Here is a 17,686-nt window from a genome sequence, read left to right as displayed (position 1 = left end):
TGCCTCATGCTAGCCCTCCACGTCAGCTCGGAGAGCCTGCAGTCTCACTCGGACCATCAGATATATCACAAAAAAATGGCCCCATCAAAGGAACAACAACAGAGATCTTTCACATTCCATCATAAGTCTTCACACCAAATCCAGAGACAGGGCCGGTCCTGATATTTTTTAGACCTGGGGCTAAATAAAAAAAATGAAACTTTCTCTATTAAAAATTAGCATACTTTAAACATTAATTATCATTAAAAAAATTAATTTATGTACAATAATTTTTTATGGATATATTCGTTAAGTAGCATATAAAATCCATCATTTACCTATGTAATTATTTTTTTTATTATAATATTATAAAAAATCATTCTTGCACCTCATTGGAATATCAATACAGGGCTTGGGCCTGGGCCGGTCGCCCAATTCGACCTGCCCCAGGGTCGGTCCTGTCCAGAGACCATACCATTATAAACCAATTTTGTAATTCGCATAAAATTGTATATAAAATGAAAAGAAGATCACAAATTATACCCTCAGTCGAGTTAGCACTGGGTCAGATCAAGCCAGTATCTTAGCTTTCTCAGTCGGACGGTCATATAACTCAGAAGGCTCACCAGAACGCATGGCAATGGATGAACGTCGAGATATAATAGCAACGGTTTAGATTGCTTGCTTTCCACCCGGACCATAGAGAGCAAGAACTAGAGAGAGAGAGGAAGGGAGAGAGAGATGGCATCGGGGTGGGGAATAACGGGGAACAAAGGGCGGTGCTACGACTTCTGGGTGGACTTCAGCGAGTGCATGTCCGGCTGCCGCGAGCCCAGGGACTGTACCCTCCTCCGCGAGGACCACCTCGAGTGCCTCCACCACTCCAAAGAATTCTTTCTAACCCTAAAACAAAAAAACACAAATTCCATTCCTCCTCTACTTTAAATTTCAATAATTCTTCCTCTATCGCCTAATCGTATCATCCATCGACAAATCGTGGATACCGGTCCTGAAAAGGTTTTGGCTATTAGCCATGATATTTGTTTGATTGTTCCATTCGTATCGGTTTAGCCAAAATCATTTGCAAAGTACCAATGGGATCCCATTTCTTGGAATAGGGAAGGATCTGAAACATTATTTCTGAAGCCGCTTCTTGAGATGCGATCCATCAAGACTAAATCATTTGCAAAGTACCAATGGGATCCCATTTCTTGGAATAGGGAAGGATCTGAAACATTATTTCTGAAGCCGCTTCTTGAGATGCGATCCATCAAGACTCCAGAAGCTGCAGTGGGTAAACTGGTACAAGGTAGTTCTCCTATCTGTCTGTTTTATTCAGCGAACGATCGGAGAAAACCTAATTAGAGAGAGAGTTTTTCTCCATTTTTTCCCATCACAAAAAAAAGAAATGAAGAAGGGAATTTGTTGCTATCCCGTTAGTTTCTGAAATTACAGTGGAACTGAGGGTTAGTTTAAGGAGCTCGAACTGGCTCCGTGTGTCTCTCTATCTCTCTCTTTCCACACAAGGATATGTAGAGACATACACATTCGTAACATTCCTAGGTGTATGGGGATACAGAGATATCTTATCTCTTGACATCATGGATACAGAGGTCGGGGAATTCTCTTAAGCGAGAATGGGTTGAAGAGTAAATGAAGGGAGTTAAAGTTCACATGAATCCTTGTGAAGATATATGACTTCCTTTAGAGGAATGTTGCCAGGAGAAGGATCTTTACTGAACACAAACATGAACCATGAATGACATGATCGAAAAGGAAGATTAGCTGTTGATTATGGAATATTCCCTTTTGATTTGACAATGATAGTGTATCATGATTTATGCTTCCTGGATATCCAAGACATGGGATTGAGTTTGAGCAAAGTAATATGGACTGTTGTGGTTTATGAATAGTACATTTTAATCTTATGTCCTTTTTCTTTTGATATTTATTCTAAGGTGATGTGGATAATAAAGAATGGTTATGATTATGTCAATATTGATCTTCCCTATGTTGGTAATGTTATTGTTATAAAATGATTATGAGTACTTGGCTTGTTCTATGTATTGACCGTTAGGTGTTGATAGTGAGAAGATTTCTTGATGAATGATGGGCAGATGAGGATCCATAAAGCTCACCCCAGATAGGTGGAGAAAAGGCTATGTGGATATAGTTATGTTTCAGTTAGAATATATCTTGGTATTAATCTTTGAAAGTGACTTGGCTGCTCCTATTTCTGCTTCTAAGTTTTCTGTCTATGAGATATGGCAGCTTCTTCCTTCAGTTTATACCAATTTGATTCAATCACTTTGTTTGAGTTTATAAACTTTGCCCACATTACACTATTCCTTTCTTAAAAGAAATTATAAAAAAAAAATATATCAACAATGGTTGTTATGCTAGCTTTGGGCATTAAATTGTAGACTGGGTGCAAACAAATTTTAATTGCTTGTTTATTTTACCTTTAGAAGTGTGCAACACAGAAGTTAAAGCATTTTTTTCAATGTCTTTTTCGTTGAACTTTCTCAATTCTAACTAGTAACCACCCTTTTCCTTGTAAAATATGGCAACAGAACTCATAGTTGAGAGGACTCTACTAAGAACTGAGAAGAGTTTAGTACCAGTTGTCAACATGATGTTAGCCCTCTAGAATTAATGCAGAAACCAAGTTTAGGCAAGATAGGGACCTCCCATGAAACCTGTGTGGTTAGTTCCTAGTTGCGTGTGGGGAAGATCTACTTTTTGCTTGATGATGTTAGGCTCATACAACCAAGGAGCAATCTCAAAAAACTCTCCTTAGATGAATATGTGAGATGATAACTCTGTTCCAGCCCTGTAATCCATTCCTTTCAGTTTTCTTTTCGATTATTAATTAGAATATGAAGGATGTCGTGCTTCAATTCTTTTTTATATGGGTTTCTTTTTGGGATCTAGACTAGTTCTCTGATGGCCGATTTGCAATGTTTATGAGAATTGAACGTTAAACTTGAAAACAGCAATAATTCGTGGACGGAGTTCAGAAGTTCTGCAAGTGAGGAATGTGGAGACCCCTTCAAAGGCAAATGACAAGCCTTGGGCTGAGTTGAGACCTAAAATTTTAGACCTGGGACTGAAAATTTCTGGACAAGGTGCAGAAGATCTGCATGTGAGGATTATGGAGACCCTCCAAAGGGAGAGGACAAACATTGGGCTGACGATAATCAGCCAGAAGTCACAGGAAAAAGGATCAAGGAGAAACTAATCGTAAGGATAATAGGATTCTGCAAAAATCTTATGGTGGAGCTTAGAGGAAAAAGAAACCTTTTTTTATGGCTGGATGTGGTAGGAGTGAACAGATGACTTGGGACTTGTGAGGGCTGTCTGCCTTAAATCTCCTTTGATATCTGATGTGAGACAAGTGGATGGATGGCTTAGGAGGACAATTACCTTTGTTCCTTTCCTTTTCTTTTCTTTTGTGTGTGTGTGTGTGTGTGTGATTCTCTTCGATTATTTCATTCTCTTCTACTGTTTAGATGCCCAAGGAGAAATGGATGTCCCTTTTATTACATGAGAAGGGAGTGGGTGGATGTTCTTCTATCATCTCTCCTAAAGGGATGTGGCCCCAATACATCTTGCTTCCCTTTCATTGATGTCTAGGGTAAGCTGATGTTGCCTGGCAAAATAAAAAACCAAATCAAAGCTTATGATATAACCTCTGCTGTTCAAAAACTAGATGCCTAAAATATGTGAGTTATGTTCCTAGACACTTAAAATTAGATCCAAGGATTGAAGTTTTGGCAGAAACCAATAAGTTTCGGCTAAAATAGGCCAGTTTCATATTGAAAACAATTCAAAACTGAGTAAACTCATCTGGTTTAGATTTAGTTTCAGCAAGATTGACCAATGGTGATCCTCTTTCCGTGGTTTCTGCTATCAGGCTGAAACTGATTATTTATGCTACTTTTATTCATAATATGGGTATTTTGGAATTGTTTTTACTTTTTTTTACAAACAAAAAAGTGTTCTTTTGAGGCCATTTATCCATTTCTATAAGTAAAATTGACTTAATAGCATCAATTTTGGGTCATGTTTTCATTCTTGAGTTAAAGAGAAAATACTTATCAATGATACATCTAACCTATCTAAAATAATTAATTTCTTGATACTGACCATATATTTTGTGGAATTTTAAAGATTAGAGGCATTTGAGTGTTTAACTTCAAGAAGATTAAGTAAAAGGTTGCTTTTCCTAGACAGAGAGAATAATTTTGGATTCACAAGGGTACCTTCAAAAAAAAAAACAGGAGAAAAGGAGTCTATGCAAAGATCTGAGCTTGGATTTGCTAGGCTTAGGTTAAATCCTCAAGACATTGAAATGAGATCCATCTAATCATGGTCTTTTTCATACTCAGTATATTATAATTTTTATGCTGAGACTTTTTACTTAAATAATGATTATATCTAGTTTCATATTCATATGTAGTTCTATGTTGGTATATTTTACTCCTATAGATATTTACATGATTAAGTATCCAAGAATTAGGTTATTATCGAACACGAAAACCATATATTTGATTATTGCAAACAATACAATATGTTTAAACTGTGTAATATATGTTTCCTTGGCTTATTTTGTTTTTCTCATATTTTTTTCTAGCCTAAATCATCATATTTCTTATTTTTGGCTGCAACTCTGAATGCAAGTTGAAACTTGACAAGCTTGACCAAAATGGAGACAATTTTCTTACCTTGATCAGATTGAAGACCTGCAATAACTGAAAATGAGAGCAAAATAAGTTAAAATTACAGCAATTGACTCAAAGATCCCCTTTTGCTCCCAAATTTCTGTTTTGTCCCACCATTAACACATGGTCTCTAATCTTGATTGTATTATTTTGTGTTATCTAATTTTTCTTGCAAGCTTACAAAATGCACTTTTTCTCCTGATGTATCAGTCCACAGATATCTGAATGTTTAGATTTTCAATTGAAGAGGACAATGCATTTGCTGTAGCATAAAGCTAAATGTTGCTGTTCCCCTCCAGGCTCTTCCTTCAGATCAGATCTTGAAATGGGGTAGTGAGCCACTTAAATTTACAGTCTTCAACTAGCTACCACCTAATTCAAAAGGAGTTAATAAAACATGATCCAGTGAGAGCATATGATCCAATGTCAGCATATTATTTCATTTAACAAACTATACCATAATATATGCCACTCACCTAAAGTTATGTTTTTGTCAAAGGGACAAGCAATGAATGATGGAAATTTCAATTGAGGCATGAAAGTACAAAAAATGGGCCCTTTTTAATCAGAGCCCCATGCATGCATATTGATGGTCATCTGAGTAGACTTACTAGCACATTAAACTTTAGGTTCTAAATTGTTTGATTAGAACTACTAGTTGATTCATGATGGATTGACAAAGTTGTCAAAAACCCGTGCTAATTCCTTCCATGTTATGGGGCTTTCATTGAACTGCAATTCCTGAAACAGCTTGCATGGCGGGTTGGTATAAGAAATAAAAACATGTGCCCATTTATAAAGAGAAACATGTATGATGAAGAGATTTATAAGAACTGAAATTATTAAAGCACATGTGTATGCCTATGGCTAAGCAAGCATGTTGGTATGACTGTATGTCTATGGCTCTATACTACATAGAAAACATTTAGCTATAAGTAGATCCGGCTATAAGTAGATCCAGGATCCCGATTGCATAAAAAGAGGATTCCTGCAGCTCTCAGTACTACCTGCAAAGCAATATTCAGGTGAGCTGCTTGCTTAGCTGCATCTTTTTTCCTTTACTATTGATATTTAAATCACAAACGAAAACTAGAAAGCATAGATGTTCAAACATGCACATGGCATCTCTTTAAAATCTTTATGAGTGGGATGGGAAATTTGAAAGCTCTGAATGTGTTTGACAATTTATGTACCTTTCTGCTAAAGAGTCTGATTTTTCAATTAGTAATTGCCTGAAATGAGTATTCTGATCACATATCTATGCTTGTAATATGTCTTATGTATGGTCTTCCTTGGAACTATATGGCGGTAGAAACTGTATTAGTCATTTAATATGCATACCTAATACCCAAGACAAGTTCAATAACATTAGTTGATCAATGCTAGGAAACTTGACATGACCGAGCTACCAAATAAATTACATTTCATGATTAAAAAAACTGCAAGAGTAATGAAAAAAGTGTTTTTGATAATATCATCTTCGATGAATAGTCATGTCCACATCTGAAAACCAGGTGCTAATTTTCTGGCAATTGTAATGTTAGAACTCACTGTTTTACTGTTCATTTGTCAGCATGATTAAAATTAACAAAAGGGATTAGGGTCCTTGTTAGACATTAGAAGCTTGCACCTACCCAGATTTCCAATATAATATCAGCTCCTATATGCTGTAAAGATACTTGATGAAGTACAAGCATGAAGCTGCATGTTTTTTACTTATGCACAATGTTATAAAGATGATAAAGTTCTAGATACAATTCCTGCCTTAACTAAGTGAAATTTATTGCAGTTCCAAAGAAGAAACAGAATTTATGAAGAGGAACAACATCAAATAAGAGGAGTTGCAAAAAAGGCCAAGGAGGAAGCTGAAGAGGGTGGTGCCAACACTCACCATTAGCAGTCATCACTAGTATCTACTACCAACCTGAGGACCAACAGTTGAGCGGATGCTTGTGTTTCACATTGACCATTTTTAATTCAGTGTTCATGTCATATGCTTCGCTGATGCAAAGGCCGAGGTGGTAATCATTATAACCTGAACAAGGTTATCATTTTGTTTAAAATTTGATCTGATTTTCAGTGAGGATTATGAAAAATATTTCATTTGATTGCTCGTTTTCTTTTGGTCATCATATTTGACATGTTGAACATGAGAATGATAATGGTTGCATGCTTTGGCAGCTTTCTATATTTGTGAAGTATATGTTGATGTGTAACAAGATAATTGATTTTATGCCTTTTCATCCATAATAATTTCTACTGCGCTGCTTGATCTGAATTCTCATAGATAAAGGGAACCTTTCAAGGAGGCGTCAGTAAGCCATGTTCGAGTGGTCCCAAGGCTCAATGATTTACTCGTGAGGACAAAGAAACATGTTTTGTTGATTTATTTTCATCACTTCCATTAATGTTCATAGCATATTTTTGTTTATTTGTTAATCTGGTTATTAGGTCAATTAATATTTCATGCTGGCTTTGGTAACATAATCACAACAAGCACAAGTGCAGCTGTTGCCAATTACTTTTATGTTGTCACTGTTAGCAGGTCACATAATGATTCCCGACCCCCTCACGGACCCTTGGTTGCAGTTGCAATGGAGACATCTGGAGTTGATCAAATGTCAAACAGATTCTATTGTAACAGCCATCAGCATTTGTTGATGCAAAAATGTTATATATTTTTTGCCTAAATACTGTTATATTTGTTGATGCAACAGTTCCATAGAAATGCTCCGTCCGAGAAGATATGAACCACTAATCAGAAGGCAAATTCGTATGGCACTTTTCACAACGAGTCTAGATCGCAATCTTTAAAACTCCTATAAGCTTTCCAAAAAAAATAATAATAATACAGCAAAGAAGGGCACCTAAATGGAATCGGTAGCTTAGGATGAAATTTTGGAAGGGAGGAGAAGAAATTCCCAGACAATTCTCGACAACAAAACTGGAAAGCAAGCGATCAAACATATCCAGATTCAAGCCTATTAATATTTTCAGCAATAGAAATTCAAGAATCGGTCTGTGGAATCACTTCTGATGAAATGATTAGGTTCCAATGGTCATGGATTCTCTGCAATGAATCGGCCGCACTAGGCATGCTATGTGGCTCTCGGTGGCCGCCATTAGGAGATGAATGGGCATCAAATTATGTGGTCCACAAACGCTAATGTATTATAAACAAGGAGCATGTTTTTCAATGGCCATCCATCTCTTGATGGCAGCCATTGAAAGTCCATTTTTAATTTCGTAAAATAGGGAGCATACTGCCGCATTAATATATAATCCTAGCAATTACAACATTAATGCGGAAACCAACCCCAAGGAAAAGAGAATTACTAACCTACAGCGACATAGACACTACAGTTTCCAACCTGGAGAATATAACAAAATATTATTACTCTACAAGAAACTATAGTCCTGCTGAGAAGTGAAATGGTGACACAGTAGAGCAGCAGCATGACAACAGAGGAGCCTTTGCAGTAGACATTGTAATGAGGCCACAAGCAGAGAACCAAGCCAGCTATAGCAGAAACCATATGATGTGCCAGGAGTTGATTGGCATGATACCTTAGCCTGAGAAACAAAAACTATCCCTTGAAGGATGTATTGGCTGAAGTGCTATGCGGACAAAGTAGGTTGTAGATACTGCATTGGATGAGAGAGTAATAGAGACTTTCACCTGAGAACAAAACATCTATGAGTGAGATTGTGAGTACAGTATCATCCAGTGACATCTCAATGTCCTCTGGTAAGCATTATGTAGCTGCTGTTCCCAGATTAGTGCAGATCTAGGCCAATGAGTGAAGGGAAAGGGTTTGGGTTTGAATTCTGAGAGGTAGGGTTAAGAGTTGTGGAAGAGTTTCAGATAGATCTGAAGGAGAAAATTAGAGAATGAAGGAGTATTCAGAGAAGAGAGGTGATCCGGGAGATAGATCCGAAGGGGAGAAGAGGAAGGATTTTAGGAGGAAAAATTATCCATTCAATTCTATTTTTTCATATCTCACGGTTACAATCTATTTATATGCAGTTACAGTGACTGAAATGAAAATGAAATGTTTGGGAAATGAAATGTAAATTGGCCAGCCTTTATCTGTGTTGCTTCTTAATGGGTCGGACTAATGGATCGGTTTTGACCTAATCGTCTACCCATTATCCGGTTGGATAAATAGGACAGATAACTCTCTAGATGCTGTTGGTCTATTCCTCCTTCCTTCTCATCTCAGCAGTAACCTTAGCCCCTGCCATGGTTGAAGATCCTGTGTTGGTCTTGGATCTAAGCTCCTGAAGGTCAAAATCCATCACCTTGCACCTCCCATACCTTTCTTCTAATGCCCAGACACAGAGATAAGTATTATTTTTATTTCATTTTTATTTTTATTTGCTCCTTTCTTTTCTTCTATCAAAACACTCTCTTTTTCTTTTGTTTCAAGTGTTGCATCCCCTCCTCCAAAGAATCCTTATCCTCAAAGATCAAACTAAGGGAACTGGCTCTTAAGAACCCAATAATCTTCTCATGTGGCTTCTTCTTCGCTGAGGTTATTCAATTTGATTAATACTTGGGTAGCTGCCATGTTTCTCCTGCGGATCATTTTTTGATCCAGAATCTTTTCTGATTGAGCTAATAGTTGTCCGTCTTCTCCTGTGAGGGGTACTGTTGGTGATGCTTGCCATGATTTCTGAATCCCTCGCTTAAGTAGGGATACATGGAAGACAAGGTATATTTTAAATCCTTCGAAAAATTCGAGCTTATAAGCTATAGGGCCAATTTTTTTTAATATCTTAAAAGGCCCATAGTACTGAGAGGTAAGCTTAAGATTCTTACGGATTGCCACTGTGCTCTGTCGGTAAGGTTGGAGCTTAAGATATACTATTTCTCTTTCTTTGTATTCTTTGTCCACTCTTTTCTTGTCTGTATTTTGTTTCATGCGATTCTGAACCTCTTTGAGTCTATCTCTCAATATTTGTAGCATTTTATTTCTTTCTTTGTTTCAATTTTCTACTGTACTTTGTTTGCCCATGTTCAGGTTGACCACCGGATACAGAAGGGGTGGGTGACCATATAAAACCTGATAGGGTGTCATCTCTAAGAAGGAGTGGTGGTTGGTATTGTACCACCACTCAGCCAGAGATAACCATTTGAGCCACCTGTGGAGATTTTGAAAACACAAGCAGCACAAATAAATCTCCAAATATCGGTTTACCCTCTCGATTTTACCATCTATTTGTGGATGGTAAGCAGTGCTTAGATGCAGCTTGACCCCCATCAATCTGAATAAGTCTTGCCATACTTGACTGATGAATATCTTATCTCTATCTGATATAATTTCTTGTGGCATTCTATGTAATTTGTATATTACATCTAGGAAGGGTCTTGCTACATTCTGTGCTGAATAGGGATAAGTTAAAAGAATGAAATGAGCATATTTGGTGAGTCGGTCAACCACCACTAGTATAGTATCTTTCTCTTCAGATTTGGATAGTGATTCTATGAAATCCATCTAATTTCTTGCCATATTTAAGTGAAAATTTGTAAGGGTTGTAAGAGTCCTGCATATGGAGTACCATCTATTTTGTTTTTGATACAAATTTCACATTCTTTCACCTTTTTTTCCACCTGCTATTTCATTCCAGGCCAATAAAATAATTGCTTGATCCTTTTGTAAGTATAATTCATTCCAAAATATCCTCTCAAGGCTGATGCATGCATCAATTCTAGGAGTTTCTGTCCTAGTTCCCCTATTTTTTCAATGTAAATCCTTCCCTTGTACTTAAGCACCCCTTGCTTATAAGTATATTCAGCTTATGACTTTGATTTTATGAGTATCTCTGCTATGACCTGTTGGACCTGCTGGTCCCCCTCATAGCTGTTGGCAATTTCTATGCTCCAGGTAGTTATCACTGCTATAATGGCCTGCACCTTTTCTTCTTCAAAACCCCATCTTGATAGTGCATCTGCAACCTAATTCTCTTTCTCTTTTTTATAGTGTATTATATAATCCAATCCCATGAGTTTCAACATCCCTCTTTGCTGGGCTGCAGTGGTTATTTTCTATTCCAATAAGTATTTAAGACTCTGATGGTCTATTTTGATGATGAATGGTCGGGGGCTAATGTAATGCTTCCATTTTGATGCAGCCATCAAAATGGCTAAGAATTCTTTTTCATATGTTGAAAGTGCTTTGTGCCTTTCACTTAACCCTTTGCTGAGGCAAGCTATAGGTCTTCCCTATTGTGTGAGTATTGCTCCAATCCTATGTCCACTAGCATCCACTTCTAAGGTAAAAGATAAAGAATAATTAGGCATTGCTAAGACTGGAGCTGTTGACATTGCCTCCTTTAGCCCCTCAAATGCTTCTTGAGTTGTTTCATCCCAATGGAAATTGTCCTTAAGAAGCTAAGTTAAGGGTTTGCTGATTGCCCCATATTCTTTTATAAATCTTCTATAGTATCCTGTGAGTCTCAGAAATCCTCTCAGCTCCTTCAATGTAGATGGAGTGGGCTACCTTTTCATGGCTGTCACTTTTTCTGGATCAGTTGCCACTCCTTCTTTTGAAATAATATGCCCCAAATATTCCACCTGTTGCTGCCCAAAAAAATATTTGGACCTTTTGGCATACAGCTGGTTCTTCCTTAATAGATTCAGAACTTCTTTGAGGTGTTCCACATGCTCCTCTATAGTCTGACTGTATACAAGAATATCATCAAAAAAAACTAATACAAATTTCCTAAGGTAAGTAGAAAATACCTCATTTATGATGGCTTGAAATATGGCAGAAGCATTGGTTAACCCAAAGGACATAACCAGGAACTCATAATGCCCCATGTGAGTTCTGAATGCTGTCTTATGTACATCTTCTGGATTCATTCTTACTTGATGGTATCCTGATCTCAGGTCTATCTCAGAGAAGTACTAAGACCTTCAAGTTTATCTAAGAGATCATCTATTAAGGGACTAGGATATTTGTCCTTCACCGTTGCCTTATTGAGCTGCCTGTAATCCACACAAAACTTTCAACTATTATTTTTTTTTTACTAAAAGCACAAATGATGCATATGGACTGGTACTAGGCTAAATGATGGTAGACTTGAGCATTTCCTATATTTATCTTTCTATGTCATTCTTCTGTTCAAACATGTACCTGTAAAGTCTGATATTGATAGGATTGGTATCTGATAACAGTGGTATGCTGTGATCTTGTGGTCTGCTGGGTAACAATCCTTTGGGTTCTTGAAACACATCTGCATACTGTTCCAACACCTTTTTCACTCAAGTGGGTATCTCTGCTTTGGCTTTGTCCTCTTCAAAGTTCACTAGGTGACCTACAGCACAATAGTTACCCTTCAATCCGGACTTATACCACTATGTGGCAGTGATCATTTGGAGTTTAGTCTTAGTAAACTTCAGTTTAGATCCTTCTGTAATGCCTTTTAGTATCATTTGTTTTTCTTCTTTAGTGAAGATGACTACATTATCCTGGTAATCAAAAGTTATCTTGCCATAGGCTCTCAACCAATCTATTCTCAGGATTATACTTGATCCATCCAATCTAATCACTCTTAGATCAGCTTGATATTGTTCTCCCTGCATAGTCCACTTGAAGTTAACACATTTAAGTTTGCTCAAAACTTTGTGTCCATTTGTTACTGTTACTATTAGTGGGGTTGCTGGAGTGAGAATAGCTTTCACTTCCTTGACCACCTGATAATTAATGAAATTATGAGTGTTTCCAGTATCAATTAAGATGACTACTGTTTTATTACTAGCCTCTCCTTGTATATTAATAGTTTCATTCTGATTCTATCCCACTAAGGCATACACAGCAGTTTCTATTTCTTTTTCTTTTTCCTCCTCCACCATAGTCTCCTCTTCTTCTTCTTCTTCATGCAATAATTGTTCATCAAATACCTCACCTGCTTCTATTATGGCACTGATGGAATAGTTTGTTCTCTGTGAAAACTGATGGTCTGAGTAATATTTATCCCCACATTTAAAACAAAGCCAGGCAGCCCTTCTCTGTTCCCACTGCTGCTTACCGTCTTTCTGAGGTAAGTTTGAGTTTTTGATAAATTGTGGTTTTATACCCTCTCTTTATGTTGTAGATTTAGGATTATGATAGCTTGCTGGCTATGTAGTGATTGTTCTGTGATTCATCTTGCTTCTTTTTCACATCATAAACAGTACCTGTTCATATAATTTAACTTGCTCATATACTTCCTCCAGCGTTGTAGGATGAGATAAATTAATGTATGGTATCAGCTCTTCCTTTAATCCACTGATATAACTCTCTATAAAGTATCTTTCAGTTAATGCTGGATTGTAATGCAATATTCTAGCTCTCATATCTTCAAATTTCTCTTGATATATCTCAACAATACTTGTTTGTACTAATTTATTAAATTCTCTGATCAGCTGCTTCATACTGTCATTGTCAAATCTTCTGTTCATTGCTTCTACTAGCTCTTCTCAATTCAGATTTAGTTTATCTATTAGGTATCCTTCCTTCCACCTGTGTGCCTTTCCTATGAAGTGCATTGTGGCTATTTCTACCCAATAGGTAATAGGAATTTGATATACTTTGAAGTATTGCTCACATTTACTGCTCCATTCTCTGAGTTCTTCTCCACTGAAAGTGAAAAATTCCAGCTTTGGGTAAGGTAAGTGAAATTGGGTTCTATTCTGGGTATCTCCCAACCTGTCCAAATGATGGTATGGCACGGGCAGTATCCCTTTGCCCCGATCCTCGGCTGCTATGACTGAAGAACTAGTGTCAAGTTGCTCCATTGTATTTATTCTATCATTTTTTATGGATAATGGGGTGTTGTTTGCAGTAAATGAAGGAGTGGGCTGGGAAACTGATGGCTGTGGTGAAATTAGCTTCAGCAACTGCTCATGCCTGTGATTTTGTTTCTACATCATAATCTCATATCTCCTCGCTGCCTCTATTTGCAAAGCTTCATATCTCTATTTTCTCTCTATCTGCATCTCATCCAACTATCTTGCTAACACTCCTATTTCAGTGTTATATTCACTTGTTACTTGCGGTAACTTATCTTCAATATGACTGTAGCATTCATTGGAGAGTGTTTGCATTTTTTCTTCTAAAATTCCAAGGTTTTCACTGATTTCCTTCAATCTGGTTCCTTCTGCCATTTTTTCGTCTTCTTCTACTTCACTCCAATTAAATTGATTATAGTGTTTGGATCGGTTTCTATTTTTGATCCCTATTTTGCACTGTTTTGAAACTACTTGGTTAGAAAATTTTTATAGTCTCCTGGTAACAGTAAATTCAATCAAGATGGCTGATGATGATCTAATGAGGCCAGATTGCTGTTCCTAACTGATTGAAATAGTAATCACTACAAAGAGACCTTGATACATTTCCTTATCAGTTACCACTGTCTCTACTGGAAGCAGATTTAAAAAATTTGGGGATTACTTGATGCATCAGTAGCCTATTTAATTGGATTGGTCGGTCTGCTGCCTATCTTCAATCATTTTTTCTATTGATCTGATCTGTTGCAGTACCACTGGAAGAAGTAATTTGGTTGTAGTAGGACTCCATGCCCTAGGTTCAAGGCTCTATCCAAGCTCTGATACCAAAATTGTAACATTCCAATGTCCTCTGGTAAGCATTTTGTAGCTGTTGTTCCCAGATTAGTGCAGATCTAGGCCAATGAGTGAAGAGAAAGGGCTTGGGTTTGAATTCTGAGAGGTAGGGTTAAGAGTTGTGGAAGAGTTTCAGAAAGATCTGAGGGAGAAAATTAGAGAATGAAGGAGTATTCAAAGAAGAGAGGTGATCCGGGAGATAGATCTGAGGAGGAGAAGAAGAGAAATTTTAGGAGAAAAAATTATCCATTCAATTTTATTTTTCCATATCTCACGGTTGCAGTCTATTTATATGCAGTTACAGTGAATGAAATGAAAATGAAATGCTTGAAAAATAAAATGTAAATTGGCCAGTCTTTATTTGTGTTGCTTCTTAATGGGTCAGACTAATGGATTGGTTTTGACGTGATCTTCTACCCATTATTCGGTTGGATAAATAGGACGGAGAACTCTCTAGATGCTGTCGGTCTATTCCTTCTTACTTTTCATCTCAGCAGAAATCCTAGCCGCTGCCATGGTTGAAGATCCTGTGTTGGTCTTGGATCTAAACTCCTGAAGGTCAAAATCCATCACTTTGCACCTCCCATGCCTTTCTTCTTATGCCCAGATGCAGAGATGAGTATTATTTTTATTTTATTTTTATTTTTATTTTTTCCTTTCTTTTCTTCCGTCAAAACTCTTTCTCTTTTTTTTTTTTTGTTTCAGGTGTTACACATCCCAGGCCATAAGATGATTGATAAGAGGAAACACGCCCTTGTCTCTTGATCAGCTCTTGAGTGCAGAAAAATTAGTAATTTTGATAATGCACAGTTGCAGTGAACTGAAATAAGTGTGGAACCAAAGCGAAAAAACCAGAGTATTTGAATGGGTTCCAGAAGAGAGACAGTCATCCATAGCATATGCACCAGCTGGCTTGCAACATCATATACTCATTATGAGTCACCTGAACAAGAGGAACATAAGAGTAGCTGTCAAAGATCAGAAACGCATCAGCTGATGAGTCATAGTTGGTTTCAGCATCCATCATCTGTTCTGAAGATAGTACACACTTCTGCAGTCAGCCATTCAAACATCAAATAAATCTGCAGGCAGTTCATCAGAGAAATTGAAGTTAATGTCTCCAGTTAAAGCTAGATTCACCAGACAAGAGTAGAACCAAATTTGGTGAGACCCCCAAACTCCAAGCAATCCATAAACAAACCTAAAGACCAGAAACTGGACTGATCAAAACAAATGATCTGAAGATGCCTTAAAGGGACTTCAATATTAATCAGTCCTTCAACAGTTACTTATCCAAGAATTTTAAACCCAAGCAGCAATCTCTCTTTGAACCAACCAGTTTGGTTCCAACATTTTTTTTCCTGTTCTGCTGATTTGGATCAATGGACTCTTTTTTTTTTCGCCTCTTCGACTTTAATGTTGTTTGCTGGTTCCACATTGTCCATGCTTTGAATCTTGCTCAAATTGGTGCAGATAAATTATCAAAAAAAAAAGAGAGCGCATACAATCATGTAATTGCACCTAGAAATACATCGATGGATTACTTAATAAAAATAGACGTAAAATGCTACAAGTTTTTATATACTTTAAATGAATACAAATAGATTTAGTAGGTGGGAAATGGAGTACATATACTAACACAGTTTATTTCACAAGCAAACAGACATGACTCGACATCAGAAATACACTAAGACCAATGAGCTGCATAAAACACCAAAACCATGAATAAAGATTGCTCCATTCCAAGCCTTCAAATGCCAGTTTTTACAGTCATCTTGTCACCGGCCACTACTAAAGTGACCTTAGATTAGGATGAAATGGCTATGTTCTGAGCTCTACTTTTCGAGAAGATTCTGAGCTGTCTTATCTAGTTTCTTTTTATGCATGTTAGTTTGTGCGGCTGGTGAAGGGTTTATTTGAAGCCTATTCTATTAGAGTTCTGCAATTAATTTTTGAGTTTGGGCTTTGGGAGTCCTTTTTGTTCTTATGCTCTTCTTTTAGCCCATTCCACCTCTAATGAAATATACGGTCATCCATTCTTTTTTCCTAAGGTTGAGTTTGGTGCTTCACCAGCCAATATTAGAAGGTAAGAATTGCCCCTAGCTATTGTTAAATTATCAATAATATTAATTATTATATTTAATACATACAGATAATATTATAATAAAATTATTAAAAATTTTAATTGATATATTTTGTATGATAATCAAATTATTAATAATATAAAATTAAATTTTTAAAATATTTTTATTAATTTTGTCCGAATGCTTTTCTTTTCTCCAGTGAGAAGTGGCAGAAGCGAAATAAGTGTAGTGGTAGCGTGAGAAAATGATGAGCTAGAGGGTGTGGGGAACCACGGGCACCGGAGGGGGGGATAGGGATGGGTTAAGCATGTGTAAAGCCGTGAGGACAAAGAAGGTGGTATGGGACAAGAGGAGGAGTCTTAGGCAGGCAAAGAGAGATAGAGGAGTCATAGATCGGGAGCGCATGTGGAGAGGGGTGGGAGGAGAGTTGGACAATGGATTTTGTGTGATTTTTTTGAAAGATAATTTTGTTCAAAATTTTTATTATAATATTATCAAAGAAGCGATAATTTGGATAGCCATCCCTTTCCAAAACAATTTAAATTGCTTCCCATGAGATAATTTGAATTACCATCTAAAAAGTATACCAAACATATTAATTTAGATTATCATATTAAATTATCAATAATATGAATAGATTGCCAACTATCAAACATAATCTAAAAGATTAAGAAGAAAAATATAGAGTTTCTAACGTATAAAAGTTATAGGCACCGCTAGTATCACTTTGCATAAAATTAATTAATTATTTAAATTAAATTATAAAATATTTATTTATTTATATAATTAATATAGAAATAAATCTATTCATACATAATTAATTTATAAAATTATATATTAAATTAAATAAAAATTAAATATCTATATAGTTTAATATAATTATAAATTATAAAAAATTATAAATATATATATATATATTTTATAAAAATAAATATTACAAATTCATAACAATAATATTTTTATCAAATAATAATTTAATAAAAATATTATTTAAATATATTTTTTTTATTTTTATTTTTTCTGATGAAAACCATCTGTATCCGTTATTTCATAGATAAATAAAAAATCTATCCATCCTTTCTTTCGTTTACCGTTCGTCTTTTATCTATCCTTCTTCCACTCCACACGCGTGTCAAAGTTAACGTATAGGATAGATACTACCTGGAGGATCGCCGACCGTCCATGCATGCGAAAGATTTAGTAAGAGACTTTGACACGATATCCCGTTCAAATCAAACGGTCAGAACGAAAGGTATACACATCTGCAGGCTGATCGACGATCAGGATAACTC

At 36.4% G+C, this 17,686-nt stretch overlaps 1 long non-coding RNA gene across 5 annotated transcripts; it reads left to right on the top strand.

Moving 5' to 3' along the window:
* Positions 1-543: 543 nt before the first annotated feature.
* On the top strand, positions 544-7,484 carry LOC105039851 (uncharacterized). Of its 5 annotated transcripts, XR_012137749.1 has the most exons (4): positions 550-1,288; positions 4,914-6,721; positions 6,991-7,060; positions 7,249-7,479. It is a non-coding gene; the product is annotated as an uncharacterized lncRNA (long non-coding RNA). The 5 variants fall into 5 exon arrangements; XR_012137746.1 differs by lacking the exons at positions 6,991-7,060; positions 7,249-7,479 and adding an exon at positions 2,057-2,178 and having other exon boundaries at positions 547-1,288; positions 4,914-6,893; XR_012137748.1 differs by having other exon boundaries at positions 6,991-7,484.
* Positions 7,485-17,686: the final 10,202 nt, after the last annotated feature.

Source organism: Elaeis guineensis, chromosome 1 (assembly GCF_000442705.2).
Source record: "Elaeis guineensis isolate ETL-2024a chromosome 1, EG11, whole genome shotgun sequence".
Classification (NCBI taxonomy): Eukaryota; Viridiplantae; Streptophyta; class Magnoliopsida; order Arecales; family Arecaceae; genus Elaeis; species Elaeis guineensis.
This window is presented reverse-complemented; position numbering and strand designations above follow the sequence as displayed.